Source organism: Vulpes lagopus, chromosome 11 (assembly GCF_018345385.1).
Source record: "Vulpes lagopus strain Blue_001 chromosome 11, ASM1834538v1, whole genome shotgun sequence".
NCBI lineage: Eukaryota > Metazoa > Chordata > Mammalia > Carnivora > Canidae > Vulpes > Vulpes lagopus.
Window position 1 is genome coordinate 87,440,604 of NC_054834.1, and position 16,271 is coordinate 87,456,874.

A 16,271-nucleotide genomic window follows, 5' to 3' on the forward strand; every position below is an offset into this window, starting at 1 on the left:
GATCAAAACTGAAAAGGAAGAAATATTCCTTAGAATTTAGAACTATGTTGCAATCATCTCCAGAGGAGAACAGATGACAAAGTGGGGGTCACACAGTAGGCCACCCTCTCTCTAGTGATATTTCATTCATGTAACAGCAGTCTGGAAGTGTTGAGGGGGAAGAGAAGGAAGCAAGGACATGGCAAAAAAGAGCAACCTACAATCTGAGAAATAGGAGACAACAGAAATAGAAGACCCAGTTGCTCACAGGGTACTCATTGGTGGAATGAGTAGGGCTAGAGAAATAAAAGAAGTTGGATTTCCACAGCGTATATATGCCATATAAGAGACACTCAAGTCTTTTTCATTTTTCCATAGCACCTGCTAGACAGCTATGAAATTTGTAACCATATACATAACCAGCCCCCAGTCCATCTATCTACCCATTCACTAGACACCTAGTGAGCTGAAGTAACAGGATGATGAAAAAGACACATCTGTATCCTACCCTCAGAGAGCTTACAAAATAGTGGGGGTTTATTTGTATACCATCATGCCAATAGGTATGCAAATAATTATGTAATTATAGTCATGATCCTTCCATGAAAGTAAATTTCTAAATGCCATGATAGTATTTATCAGAATCTCAAACACAGTATTAGAGTCCACAAAATAAGTGTGGAATAGTTTACATTTAAATAACTATAATATTAGTCTGTACTTTATAAAATCTTTGTAAAAAGTAAAGACACAGTACTGCGAGGAAGGGGATTGTGAGATAAAATTACAAAAAAAAAAAAAGCCTATCGGACTTTTGTATTGATAATGTGACTTTTCCTAGGTTGCACAATGGATCATGACTGATGGTTATCATGCTGATATTTATCACATATATTCTTTGGTAATTATCAAATTCTTTATACATAGTCTTTATTTTTAATTTTTTAAAAGATTTTATTTATTCATGAGAGACACAGAATGAGAGAGAGAGGCAGAGGCACAGACAGAGGGAGAAGCAGGCCCCTCGCAGGGAGCCTGATGCGGGCCTTGATCCATGGACCCGGGATCACGCCCTGAGCCAAAGGCAGATCTCAAACTGTTAAGCCACCCAGGTATCCCTTGATACATAATCTTTAAAAATAATTTCTAGAAAAGTTTAAGAAAGTAAGATATCCAAAGAGTTTTATAGCTGTCTTTGTGGTATAGTATTATGGGGAAAGTTGCACTTTCTATATTATACATTTCTGAATGGTTTTGATTTCTAAAGATGAACATATAATATCTGTTAAAAAAATAGAGATGAGAGACACTTGGGTGGCTCTGTCAGTTAAGCATCCAACTCTTGAGTTTTGGTCAGGTCACGATCTCAGGGTTGTAAGATCGAGCCCTGTATAAGGCTCTACGTCCATGTGTCAGGCTCCACACCCAGCCTTAAGATTCTCTCTCCCCATCTCTCTCTGTCCCTCACCCCACTCTCTCTGTCCTAACAGAAAGATAAATAAAGAAGATAGTGAACATATAAGGCCCGGGCCAGAGTTTTCCAGTGAAGGACCTACGCAAGAATACCTGGACCATTCAGGAAACTTGAAAGACCAGGGAGTGGCAAATGGGAGGGCTGAAAAGTAAAGAAAGGGAAGATCATGAGGACCTAGTTGGCCAAGTCAAGTTCAGATGAGATAGTGTTTCAAGAGGAGAACAGATGGTTGTAAACAAGTGCCAAATTGATTAGAATGAACTGGCTGATAAGTGCTGTCCAGAGGAGAGGTTCAGGTCTATAAAAAATGTTCATAAACTCAATGGTTTTCTAAGTTTTCTTATGGAAGAACTCAAAGTCACTTTTTTTAAGCACCATTGTGTTTTGAGTAAACTATGAAGTCTTCATGTATTTAATATTAGCAAACTGTAGGGATAATTTTGCTATGGGAAGAAAAAAATTCACATTTAAATCAATATAGAAAGTTAAAAACAAAAGGGAATTCTAAGTGCTATCTTGTGCAGTGACCCTGGCACCATCATATCAGGTTGGAGTTTTCCCCAAACATCTACCATTTCATTTCCAAAGTCAAGCATGAGAACCACTGCTGTAAGTCAAAAGACAGATCTTAAAGTTAATTCAGAGAGATAAAGTTATCAGTCCTTAACTGAAGATACAAAAAGGGACAGAGACAGAGACTGGATGTGTTACCTTTTTTTTTTTTTTTAAAAGAGGAGCAGACTGTCTTTTTCGAGATACCCTACTGACATCAACTTTCTGTTTCTCAGTGACTTCCTAAGATCACTTATCTGAAGCTTTGTTCAGATAGAACATATTCCAGTAACACATTCCAGTAACAATCCATTTTCGTGTCCAGGAGGTACAGCACATCTAATATCATCCAACAACTATAAAATGCTATTGAATGATAACAGGCTGTACCTGTCTTTAGTTAATCATTTGTTTTATTGATATTGTGACTCATTCTGTAGTAGGCAAACTGTAGGGATGATTATTCTATGTTATTATGCTCCAGTCAATTGCCTTTATAAGGAAAAGATAACTTAAATTTCTAATTTCTTATACTCTGTTTTCCTGAGAAAACATATTTGTATATGGGGGAGAGAAAGCTTTCAAAATTCCTATTTGAAAATGCTATCTAAAATTAACTCTGGGGCAGCCCTGGTGGCACAGCAGTTTAGCACCGCCTGCAGCCCAGGGTGTGATCCCGGAGACCCGGGATCAAGTCCCACATCAGGCTCGCTGCATGGACCCAGTTTCTCCCTCTGCCTCTCTCTCTCTTTCTCTCTGTGTCTCATGAATAAATAAATAAAATCTTTAATAAATAAATAAATAACTGAATTGTAATGATAATCTAAAAAATTAGATCTATGCTTGATCATGTGAACTATCTCCTTCTATCTGGTACCTAGTGGATGTGCATGTTTCTGTTTATATTGGAGTTTTCATGAAGCTGGTACCACATGGTACTTCTGAAAATCTTTAAATTTAAAAAAAAATTTTAATGGCATAGCAGATTGGGTAATTAAGGGCAGGAACACCGGTGCCCAACCATTTGGGTTTCAATCCAAGAACCATAATTTACATGCCATATGAACTTAGGCAAATCATTTACTCTCTGTGTGCTTCAGTTTCCTCATTTATAAAAATGTAAAAGAATAATAAATAATAAAAAGAAATAAAACTAAAAAATAATAATAAACCTGTTTCATAGTTTCATAGTCTGATTTGAAGATTAAATAAGTTCAAGTTAAACAATTAGAGTGTCCAGCACATAGTAAGCACATAATAAATGTCAGCTATCAACAGGAAAAATGGGGGCTTACCACATAAATAATAAATTTGTGTCAAAACAAAAAGCCAAATGGTGTCAAAGTGCTATACAAACAAAGGCTCCACAATATAGATATCTCCTACTATTTGAATATTTGTTTCAAAAGACCTACATTAGTAACCTCTTTTCCCCAACTAAAAGAAATCTGAAAAGAATTTTCACTTTTATGAAATAAAGGCAAAAGGCAATAATAGCATTCAGCATTCCTTTTGCAGTGAGCCATTACAAGAGGCAGCGAGACTGGTCCTTCCAAGCTCCTTCCCTGAGAAATACCCTCAGCAGCATCTCAGCGTCAAGCCACCATAGCTTTGAACGGTGTCTGTGAACATCTGTGCTTTAGTTAGATTTATATTCTGCATCCGTTGGCAAGATGTGTTCTAAGGTATCAGAAAAGCCTAAGAGAGGTTATTTTTGGGTCTGGGAACACTCAAAAATTTTCCATATAAATTAATGGTAATTGCTTCTTCACTTAAGGTCATTGCAGTTTATGAAAGGCTTCATAGGAATGCTCTACTTTCAGATACTGGGGGATATTTGTGCCTCAAAATGATAGAAAATGAGGAGTCACAGAGAATGCAGTAGTATAAACATGTCACACACAGAAACTGGTGCCAGGTGGTCTTTAAGAAAAATGATGAGTATAGAGACGGGGATGCGGCACAATGTAAGTATCTGGGTTGATGGTGATACTGTTTCTTGATCTTGATGATTATGTGATATGTTCATTTTGTGATAGTTCAGAAAGATGTACAATTCTGATTTGTGAACTTTTCTCTATGTGTATTTTAATAAAGAATTTAAGTGAAAATAAGGAAGATGCAGACTTCTTCCTCAGGTCTTTCCAAAAAGTTCATGACTTAGCAGTCAGCACCGTATTAATCTTTTTGTGCTATGAAAGTGGTTAATTTGTGGACAAAAACAATCACCCCACTGGTGTTGCTGACTGAAATGTTATTAGTTTTATAGTTTTGTTTGGAGCTAATGTAAATTTAGAATTCATAATTACATGTGAGCCAAAAGCCAGAGTTTGCAGTTAGTTTTAAGTGCCTACATAAATAACACAAAGATAGTTCAACTCAGAACTGATTTTTTCCTTTAAAAGAGGCCTTAAAAATAAAACAAAATAAAGGAGGCCTTATTTATTTAATTCGCTTTGGTGCATTTGTGATAAAATGGGTTTAAAAGTAAACCTTTCATTCAGGTCATGATCTCAGGGTCCTGGGATCAAGCCTCCATCTGGCTCCCCATTGAGTGTGTGTGGAGTCTGCTTCTTCCTCTCTCTCTGCCCCTCCCCATCATTTGTGTTCTCTTTTGTGCATACATTCATAAATAAATAAATAAATAAAATTTTTAAAAGAAAATAAAAGGTACAAGAGATAAAGACAGTTCTGAAAATCTTACCTTTTTACATTTGCCATTTGTTTCTATTACTGAAAATGCATTTTAAATCTGTATTCAAAATTAATTTTCTTCTTATAAGAAGGTTGAAATGAATTTATTGGCTGAACAATGAGATACCACCTCACACCAGTGAGAATAGGGAAAATTAACAAGGCAGGAAACAACAAATGTTGGAGAGGATGCGGAGAAAAGGGAACCCTCTTACACCGTTGGTGGGAATGTGAACTGGTGCAGCCACTCTGGAAAACTGTGTGGAGGTTCCTCAAAGAGTGAAAAATAGACCTGCCTTACGACCCAGCAATTGCACTGTTGGGGATTTACCCCAAAGATTCAGATGCAATGAAACTCCGGGACACCTGCACCCCGATGTTTCTAGCAGCAATGTCCACAATAGCCAAACTGTGGAAGGAGCCTCGGTGTCCATCGAAAGATGAATGGATAAAGAAGATGTGGTCTATGTATACAATGGAATATTCCTCAGCCATTAGAAACGACAAATACCCACCATTTGCTTCAACGTGGATGGAACTGGAGGGTATTATGCTGAGTGAAGTAAGTCAATCGGAGAAGGACAAACAGTGTATGTTCTCATTCATTTGGGGAATATAAATAATAGTGAAAGGGAATAGAAGGGAAGGGAGAAGAAATGTGTGGGAAATATCATAAAGGGAGACAGAACATGAAAGACTCGTAACTCTGGGAAACGAACTAGGGGTGGTGGAAGGGGAGGAGGGCGGGGAGTGGGGGTGAATGGGTGACGGGCACTGAGGGGGGCACTTGACGGGATGAGCACTGGGTGTTATTCTGTATGTTGGTAAATTGAACACCAATAAAAAATTAATTTATTAAATAAATAAATAAAAAAATAAACTTGCTAATATTTAAAAAAAGAATTTATTGGCTGAAATGAATTTATTGTCATAATTTATTTAAAAAGGTAAAGTCATAAAACTGTATTTTTGGCCCTGTTAAGTGATGGGTCAGATCTTAAAATATAATGTGAACGACAATGTACCCGCAGCCAGAATGGAATAGCCAGACCTTCTTTTCTTGCAATATAGTATGCATCCATTTATTGAAGAAATATTTATATAAGTGCCAAAGGTTCCAGGTGATAGTTTAAGCAATGGAGAGTTAGAAATGGTAATTCATACATGTGGTGTACATGGCAATGGAAATCCATTTCTTAGAGGCTATTTTTATTTATTTATTTTTAAAGATTTTACTTACTCATGAGAGACACACAGAGAGAGTGGCAGAGACAGAGGCAGAGGCTCCCTGAAGGGCTCCATCCCGGCATCTTGGGATCACGCCCTGACCCAAAGGCACCCGCTCAACCACCTGAACCACCCAGGCACCCCTAGAGGCCATTTTTAGAAGCATACAGCCTTGCTGTTGCTACTACCCATTTCTTGCCAATTTTAAGAACTGGTTTATTAATACATCTTGTAGCCCTGAGAGGGAAAGAAGAGATATCAGAATTTGAGAAATTTTGTAACAAAATACGTAAGTCTAATCTACAACAGTCATGGTTTAGTGAGTTCATACTTCAGGGCTTGTGACAACAGCTATGAGTTGGATAAAGTGACATTTATTTGTTTTTCAAATGACATAGATAGTATAACAATAATTACTGGAGGAATGTTCAACAAAATGTTATCCCTGGTTACTTTTGTGTGGTAGGGTTATATATGACTTCACTCTCTTCTTTGTGCTCTCTATAATTTATAATTTTAAATACAGAGCTACTAATTGCTTCTGCAATCAAAGAAATATTGAATTGTAACTTACAGGCCTTGAAACGAGTTTAAAAATATAACAGTAGACCTACTTATATCTGCAATGACCAATATGGCTATTACCACAAAGTTTAGATAGAACCACAGAGAACCATTACTTCCTGAATGTTCATTCAGGAAACCCCAGACACTAAATGATTTGTCAATCAATACATTTCAGCTTAAACAAGACTTTCTTACATAGTGTCTTGTACAGAATTTGGCTTGTTTAATATATGAAAGTATGGATTTTTTTTTCTCGCCTTCCTCATCTCAAGGGCATGGATCAAAAAATAGGCATAGAAGAAAGATGATACTGAAATACAAAGAGTCAAAGCACATGGTTCAAACTTTAAGCACTGTGGTAAGAGAAAATGTAATACAGAAATGGCTTTCCTGCCGAGTGAACCAGAACTCTTTATTGCAGGGCATGACAAGGTGATGATGTCTATTTATTTACTGGAAGACACACTGAATTTAGCATGTAGAGATTTACATCATCTCTGTAAAGCAAACTGGAACATCGAGTTTCTTAAGTGTGTGCATATCATTTGATAGTCAAACAAAACATACAATATTCCATTCAGATAGTGTAGGTATTTGAGAATTATTTTAATATTTTTCAATCCCCAAGTAAAAAATTCCTCATTTAGGAAAATTTCTCACTTAGAAATTACAGTACTGCAGAGCTGAAAATAGTCTTTGGATTCATCAACTATAATTTCCTCATTTTTGAAACGATGGCATTCAGGATAGAGAAATCAGGTGGCTCCTTCAAAGTCAACTAAATGGTAAAAGGCATTCCTAGCCTGGTATCTTTCTGCTAATCTTGTCGAAATGATTTCTAAACATTCAGCTGACCTCTTCTAATATACCATTTTGATAACTTACTCTTTGCAAGTATTTTTTCCATTAGATTTTATTTTTTATTTAAACACCTAAATTAATCCTTAATCTCACCTCCTGTGGCTCATTGAAAGCACCTCAAGCTTTTAAGTACACACTGCTTCAGTATGTCAGAATTCATAAATGTGAGACACAGTGAAGACATTCCTAATAAGAGACATGAAGTCAGATTAGGAAACAGATATCTAATTCTCTAGTATAAAAGGACCTTTCCTACATGTCTAAATTCATTTAGACATAATATTTCTCTAATTCAAATCCTCATACTTTCTGGTATCAACAAGCTAGTTTTTAGCACTTGCTGAATTCCTAGAAAATTGTTAGGCACCATAGTCGGCATAAAAAAAAAATATTTGGGGACTGTACCTTCAGGAACACTAGCACTTCATTTAGGAGATAAAGTGCACAATTAGAAAATTGGCATATGCTAACATATGACAGAAGGCCAATTGAATATATTCTGATGGGAGAATGTATAGTAAGATGGCTGGGTATGAGTGGCCAGAAGGAAACGCTGGAATTATTGAGAATAGCTCTGTGATGCCTCTGGAACTGAGCTGGTACCGGGAGACTGGTAGAGTTTCAAGACTGAAACATTATATTCGCAAGCAAATAGAAGCAAATGTTGCAGGGTGTGGTGGGAGGGGCTGTTTCAGTTGTATAAGGACAAGTAAGGTGAGGCCAGATGGAAAGTCAGAGGTGCCCATAAGAGGCTAATGAAGTCATTCAGGGGGGTTTGTGGCAGGGCCTGGCCCACAGAACAGAAAGAAAAGGACAAATGAAAAACCAAGCAGGGGATATGAGATAGGACATGAAAACAAATCGATTAACTCAAACTTTAATAACAACTCACTGTAACTCATCCAGTCAGGGAAGATAAAGCAAAGCAGAACAAAACAATAAAAACAGATATCCCATCCTAAAATGAGAAGCCAGTTTACTGAATTTAGCCTTTTCTTTTCCTAATCAGGTGATTGATAATCTGACTTCAGTGGAACATGACGGTTGTTCTCTGACATTAGAAGCTAGTTTTCATGGAAGAAGCCAACCAAGTCAAGAACACTGAGGCATAAAGGGGGAAAGTGCACTTATCAGGATATTGAAAAAAGTTTAATGTATGGTGGGGGCAAAGGCTTTACATTCTGATGGGCATAAAAATGATCTCATAGGATTTTGCTGTCACTATATATTCTTCTTCTATAGTAGAGGAGGTAAGCCCTGAAACATTAAAAGCAATCTCCCAATTGCAAAACCCAAATTTAAAAATATGTTTGCTTCTTTCTTCAGCCAGGGATTAAAAAACAACAACAACAACAAATTATCCAAGGTGGTTAACTTCTCTGTCAACCAGAGGACTGAATATAGCAGTTAGTTTTTAATCCCGAGTTTTTGCTAGTGTCATCTCCCAAACAAACAAACAAAAAAAGTAATTTGTATTAGCTTTGACCAGTGAGTGCAAACTATTTCATTGCTAGAAATAATTTTACCAATCTAGGTTAGTCATGCTGTAAATGTTTGTCATGGTTTCATCTTAAAAGTTACCCAGGGAGACAATGGGGGTCACATTTTGCTAATCATACTCTACAAGAGATGGAAATCAGTTCAAGCCTTAGGAAAAGTCTATAAGAAGTTCATCTACAAATCAGAACAAAGTTGCATGCCATAAAATAAGAATGTCTACTTTTCTCCTTTGCAAAGGTTTCCTGAAATCCCTTCTGTTAATCCCGTATTTTCTTCCACATTCTTCCCTTTCTAAAAGGTGCCTATGCCATGTAGATCCAAAACAGTTTTACAGATCAAGCTGCCGAGGCCAGTACAAATTCTTGAAGGCCACTACCCTGCCTGGCATGCAGGCAGCCTCAGATGAAGTCTCAACAACTGCCTTATTAGAGAGAAACAATTTTCCATTCATTGGAATCCTCTAGATCCCCTAGAATACGCATGCTCAGACTGGGAAAGGTGTTTTTGTTTGTGTTTCAAGGAAGAAATTGTTTCTATCTGAGTAATTGTGGCAATTAGCTGTCCCCAGCATTCCTTGTCTAGATTTATCAGGGTCACCACGAGCAGGGGGAAACCAGAAAAGTAGTGTCCAGCTACCTTTCCCCAACAATGAAAATGTCCATTAGGAATAATATGGCTGGTGACAACCTCAGCCTTGAAATTGACCCTGATTAACTGTGGACTCTTTTCCAAACAGTATTATCTTCATTTTCCATTTTCTCATTTTCCAAACCTTGATGCTTTGTATTGCAACGTAGTTATGGAGGAAATCATGTGTCCAGTATCTGTGGTCTGCTGGGGTTGGCCAATACTGCCTCACAGTTCATAATGACTCCCAAGGAGTAACTGCTACATTTTCAGGACTTTGGTGACAGAGAAGTTAAATACAGCTATTATTAAAAATTAAATTACATAAATTAACAAATTATATTAAAAATAAAGGTAACAAATATACAAAATTCTTAGTTGTGATTTTTTATAACATTTTATTATTATGTGCTCTTGAAGTGATTTATGCTGTTGTATCTATCTGTATGGTAGAAATACTTCACGAGGTATAGTAATGTGCATTTCTTCTCAACTCTGCATTCAGTGATGTCACATTGGTCGCTTGAAATCAGCCACACTAATGTATTTACCACAAAAATTGACAAAGAGTACAAATCAGAGCTCCCTTCCTTTGCTAAAAATTTGCTAGCACACCTTGGAAGGGCCCACCATTTTGAAGGCTGAGCCATGGGGCAGAAGAAAGATGTGTTAATTTAAAATTCAAATTTTGTGGGGCTCCTGGGTGGCTCAGTTGGTTAAGCATCTGCCTTCAGCCAAGGTCATGATCCCAAGGTCCTGGGATCAAGCCCCACATCAGGCTCCCAGCTCAGCGGGAAGCCTGCTTCTCTTCCCTTCTCTCCCCACTGCCCACTGCTCATGCTCTCTCTCTCTCTCTCTCTCTCTCTCTCTCTCTCTCTCTCTCGTTATCTCTCTCTCTCTGTCTCTCGAATAAATAAAATCTTTAAATAAATAAATAAAATTCAAGATTTTTTAGTGCATGACAATCACCAGACTGATTTTCTATTAGAAGAGTACATTCAAAAGATGGATTTCTAAGGAAAATGGTCCAAGAACCTTTTAGCAAGTAAACCATTTGTGTGCACAATCCAAGTTACTTTTATCAAGCATTTCATCAAGAAATTTTTAATTAAAGCATATTTCACTGCTTACGGGGACATTTTAAAAAATTACCAGTGATAATTTACAATATGTAGAAACAAAAACTCATAAAGCAATTATGAGACTGATAGTTCCCACCGAGCTACCACATTTTAATAGATACGAATATAGGGCTAACTCTATTTAGGACACTCCATTTAAAGCGAATTCAGTTTTACAATGATGGAATTATGGTGTGTCAAGCAATTCAATCCAGTGCAACTCATCCTTTTGCTATTATGAATTTAAAACATAGCAAAGTTATTTTTCCTGTTTTTCTTTTATTGTGTCTGCTATCTGGACTGCTATCTAATGGCACGCTGTGTTCATTGTCATTCACAGGTGTCTTATGTCCTAGAGTTTTATACGCTACTATAATGCAAAGAGCCCAGATGGAGTCAGAAAGGTCTGGAATGAATACTTTCTCTGCCCCTTACTAGCTGTATATATATAGATATATATATATTTTTTTAGATTTTATTTAGTTTTATTTACACAGAGAGAGGCACAGACACAGGCAGAGGGAGAAGCAGGCTCCATGCAGGGAGCCCGATGTGAGACTCGATCCCATGACTCCAAGATCCCAGGACTCCAGGATCCCGGGACCCCAGGATCATACCCTGAGCCGAAGGCAAGTGCTAATCCGCTGAGCCACTCAGGGATCCCCAAGTATAGGTTTTGAGTCGCCACTTTTTTATCTATAAAATGGGTATCATCTACCATCTTTCTAACTTTGTTGTAAATCTGAGTATTGCAGTACCCAATGATACTCTCCAACCTCCTCAGTCAGAGTCTGGCACATAGTTCATCTTATATAAACAATATCTTGTGATTAAATAAGATACTAATAATTATGGCCTTAAATTATTTTGGTTATTAGGCCTCTCTCTTATTTAGTAACACAGAAATCTCCACTTTTTTCCTAAAAAGACAAACATGTTTATAAGTAAATTCAAGAACTATGATATGCAAATATCAGTAAATTCTGCTTGTAATGTTTCTTATTAACATGTATTTAGCATTTTTTAGGGCCTTATTGACTCAAATAAAGGAAACACTGATGTTCACTCATCAGGATTGTGGCATGCACTATTTAATCTAAAATTAAATGATTTCTGGAGTTTCTGTTTTATAGAGTAAATGTATAAATATTTCAACATACCTTTCAGATACAAATATCTGAGGAATATAAGGAAAATAAAAAGTATGAGGAGGATAAGCATTACTATGTTATTTATAAGGAGCTACTCTGTAAATAATCTGCCCTCCAGGACTTACTTTTACACAGTCCAACAAAAAGAAAGAAGAGGGAAACAATGTCTGTCTTTAAATAGTAGAATTCTGTCAATATTGTCTTCTCAAATAATGGGCATTTAATCCACACTTTCCTTTAAGGAGAGGAAACTTGTGCAGGCAAGCTCACCACCTAGTTCTACTGAGGAAGCCTATTGCCTATTCCATCTTCAACACTACCCATTTGCTGGAATTTCCTGGTTGGTTTTCTGTACTCCTCAGGTAGATATCACGTCACTTTCAATTATTGTTGCTCTTGCTTCTGATTGTTAATGGAGATATAGAGAAATTTGCCTGCTTCCTGGCCACTAACTTCACTTAGTGGTATTATTTCCACCCATGAATGATAAAGGTGGATTACTAAATCAAAGGACAACAAAACAAGAACAAATTTAAAATCTCTTTAAATATAGAATTTGAGATTAAATTAAGATATCTTTTAACCATCATAAAAAGTATGTTGTATGTTGATATGCTCAAAGCCATAGAGAAGATGAAGTAGAAGTTTCCTCTGGATTATTTTAAATTATTTTATTTTTCTAGGACCATTGTTAGCAATTTATTCCTGGGCCATTACTCTTTATATTTAAGTTGTGTATGCTGTTTGTTGATGCTCTAGGCCAGTAATTTTTTTTTTCTACCCTGTGGAGACCTTACTTTGAGTGAATTTTTACCTCTAAGTTCAGTCTGAAGCAGATCAAGAAGCGCTAGTAGCAGGTAGGCTAAAAGTCCTGGCCCTGTTTCTACAAGGTCTGAATGCATGATTCTCAGTAACTCATTTTCCTATAAAGCATTTTATAGTAGCAAACTCTTAAAAATGATGAATTATGCTGAAAATAATATTTTATATGTAATTCTTTATAGGTAGAGTCAGTCCACTCTACCAAGTTCAGGAGTAATATGATTGGTAGGTCATAGCTACATGAGGAAACGACAGATTGTATTTTCCACATATGTGTGGGGTCCATTTTAAAATTCTTTTGCAATAAGGCTAAAAACTGTTCCTTTCTCCTACATCTTCTTCACCCTTTCTTTAATTGAATAGCAAATGGAGACTACTTGTACAATTTGACAACTGCCTCAAAAAATATCTCTTAACAGATAATCTCATTTTTTTCAAGTCAAATACTGATATTCTGTTATTTTTTATTAATTAAATAAAACACAATATCAGCAACTTGAAAGTATATGAAACAATTCTGGCCTTTGAGGAAGATGTCAAACACCAATGTCCCTGATGTTGTTAACATTGCATAATATTCTCTCATAGCTTCAAAAAAAAAAAAAAAAAACTCACCATTTCACCCCTATGATTTCTATTACTGCTGATCTATTGGAATTATGACATGACTAATTGTATTTAGTTCTGCAAATATGATAGTTCACATCTACTTATCAATAAAACCATGACATTGGCATTATCTAAGGGAAATTAATTAATGTGAATAACATTAGATTTCATAATCAAAGTTATATCATAGCTCATTGAATTGTGAGTTTTAGAATCTATGTCAAACTTTTTTAAACAAAATCCCCTAATGTACACATACTCATTCCCATGCACCCCACCACACACATATACACACAATTTTGCATCTGAAATGTCGGTTAATGGGTTTAAGCACTTTAATAAAATACAGTATACCAAATTTTGAAAAGACTGTTTGACAGCAAGGAACAGATTGTTTGATGCTTCATTTTTCTATTGACAAATCCAATAGGTACAAGGGAGTGTCTAGATAATTTGACTTTTTTCTGTGTTGATATTTTAGAGTATATGCCCTTTAACAACATCAAGGACAAAAGCAGTACTTGAAGTCAAGTGGTAAGGGTTGAAAAAAGTTCATATGTGTGCCTTATTTTCAACCACTGGGAAGGAAAACAGGTGTTGCTGTTCAAGAATTAGGGGCCATATGGAAGAATCTGGAAGCCACTACAAAAATAAATGCAATCCAATTTAAACCCACAGTCTGGGGGATCCCTGGGTGGCACAGCGGTTTGGCGCCTGCCTTTGGCCCAGGGCGCGATCCTGGAGACCCGAGATCGAATCCCACATCAGGCTCCCGGTGCATGGAGCCTGCTTCTCCCTCCGCCTGTGTCTCTGCCTCTCTCTCTCTCTCTCTCTATAACTATCATAAATAAATAAAAAATTAAAAAAAAAATTTAAACCCACAGTCTGTATTGGTCCCTATGGTTTCCATAGAGGTCATTCTATTTCCATGTGCTAAATGAGACTTACATGGGGGAAAAAAAAAAAAAAAAAGAGTGAGAGAGAGAAAGAAGAAAGAAAGGTAATCCAATAAATGTAAACAGTGTAAAGTAGCCACACACTGCAAATAATCTAGCAAAAGAAAGTATAAAAGAGAAAGATGGATATTTATTAAGAAAAGATGTGCTAGAGTTCAAAGAAAACTTTTGGGTTTTTTTTGAAGATTGATTTATTTGTTTTAGAGAGAGAGGGAGAGGTGAAGGGAGGGGCAGAGGGACCAGGAGAGAGCGAATCTCAAGCTGAGAAGCTCAAGAGAGAATCCCCGCTGAGTGAGGAACCCCCGACACAGGACTTGATCTCACAACCCTGAGATCAGACCTGAGCCAAAACCAAGATTTGGAAGCTCAACTGACTGAGCCACCCAGAGAGCTACCCTCAACGAAGACTTCTAAATAATCCAGAGGAAAAAAGATGAAATAAGTAAATGAAAGAGAATTTGCATGATCATTTCTTACACTTAATTTGTAAATGATCAGATTTAGAGTATAGCTATACAAGTATAAATGCCAAATAGTCCACAGACACATATGTTAAACAAGTGAGAAAAGAAATGTTTTGGAGAAAGGGACTCTAAATAGTTTACATGGACCATTTGATCATTTACTTGTTATAACTACTCATTGAAAAGCACATTCCGGAACCCTTTAGCTTAACTCTGATTCTTCATTTTAAAGGAGCTCTTGAGTAAGCTGACCACCAAAAATGACTACATTCAGCATATATGCATGTATAACACCTAAAGAGAACTTAGAAATAAAAAAAAAATAGAAAAGAAAGGAAGAGGCTAAATTTTGAAGGGAGCTATGTGAGTAAGATTAAGTCAGTAACTTTCAACTATAGCATGTGATTTGTGTTCCTTTCAGGCAGTTCTAATCACACATCAGAAGAATGTCATATCTTGGGAAGTAGTAAAATAGTAACATTGAAGAATTATTCTATGTTTAAATAGCATCAGGTCAGTGGAAGGTTATCTTCAGTGTATAACGTGCTATCCCATGAACACATACACCCAACTGCAAATCAGAACAGTTAAGGACAAGAATCACCACCGAGGGCAGGAGGTAGAAGGCTGCATGGTGCTTGGAGGTACCGGCAGTGCATCTCTTAGGAGAAGAGTTGGCTGAGGGGCAAGAGACCTTTGAGCATGTGGGTGAGAAAATATACACAAATCTTGAAATCTGATCTTCCTTATAAAGGAAGATGACATTTTTGATGTAATGAGTAAAAAGAAAAAAGGACCATTTCCAAATCTCTGAAATATATGTGGCAATATAAACTGAATACAAATATTAAACATTTTTCATGTTAATAAATATAGAAAAAGAAAGGCTGGATGTTATCTCAGAAGATATTACAGATAATAAGGAGTCAATTAAGATGTTATGGGTAGAAGAAACACTATTCCATTAGTGCTAATTTTGAATGGTGCAGCAATTTCATAATTTAATTAAAACAAAAAAGCCCATGAGGATTAATAAGCTAGTATTTTCAAGGTCCCTTAGAGAAAGGTGTTATACAAGTACAAAGTCTGGCCATTAACGACTATCTACATATTTTAATGATATATACTCTCACTCTGAAAACATTTGAGGAACTATAATTAATCACTTTCATTTTAATTCTCTTATCTTTCAGTAATTTATATAGTGCATTATAGAACTCATTAGCACGTCAGAACTGGGGAAATAGTGAACTGGAGGCTGGGCTTTTTATTAAAATGATACAGAAAAGATATCTGATATCACTGAGAAAGATATCTATAAGTCATTGATACATCAAATTTCTTTCTCTAACCTGACAGTTCAGTTTTCTATAGGATCATTTCACTCTGGCAGAGAGGCAGTGGACATTCACAGATCTTTGGAGTTGTGACCACTTGGAGAACTATATAGGGTGTGTGTGTGTGTGTACAGTTGATATATACATAAGGAGTCAGAGCTCTTATGATTCTTAAGCCCCTCACTTGGGAATCTGATGTTATAGTCTGGGAATGAGAGGCTATGTCATGAGTTCTTGCTCTTTCCTAGAATTTCCTTCCCAGGAATGGAAGGCAGCTAATGACAAAGTAATTAAGAAGAGGGACAACATTTATAACAAAATTAGCTGATA

General features: G+C 36.5%; 1 protein-coding gene across 1 annotated transcript in view; it reads right to left on the minus strand.

Moving 5' to 3' along the window:
- KCNH7 (potassium voltage-gated channel subfamily H member 7) overlaps positions 1 to 16,271 on the minus strand; it is a 477,016-nt gene that overhangs the window by 304,138 nt on the left and 156,607 nt on the right. The window lies entirely within an intron of this gene.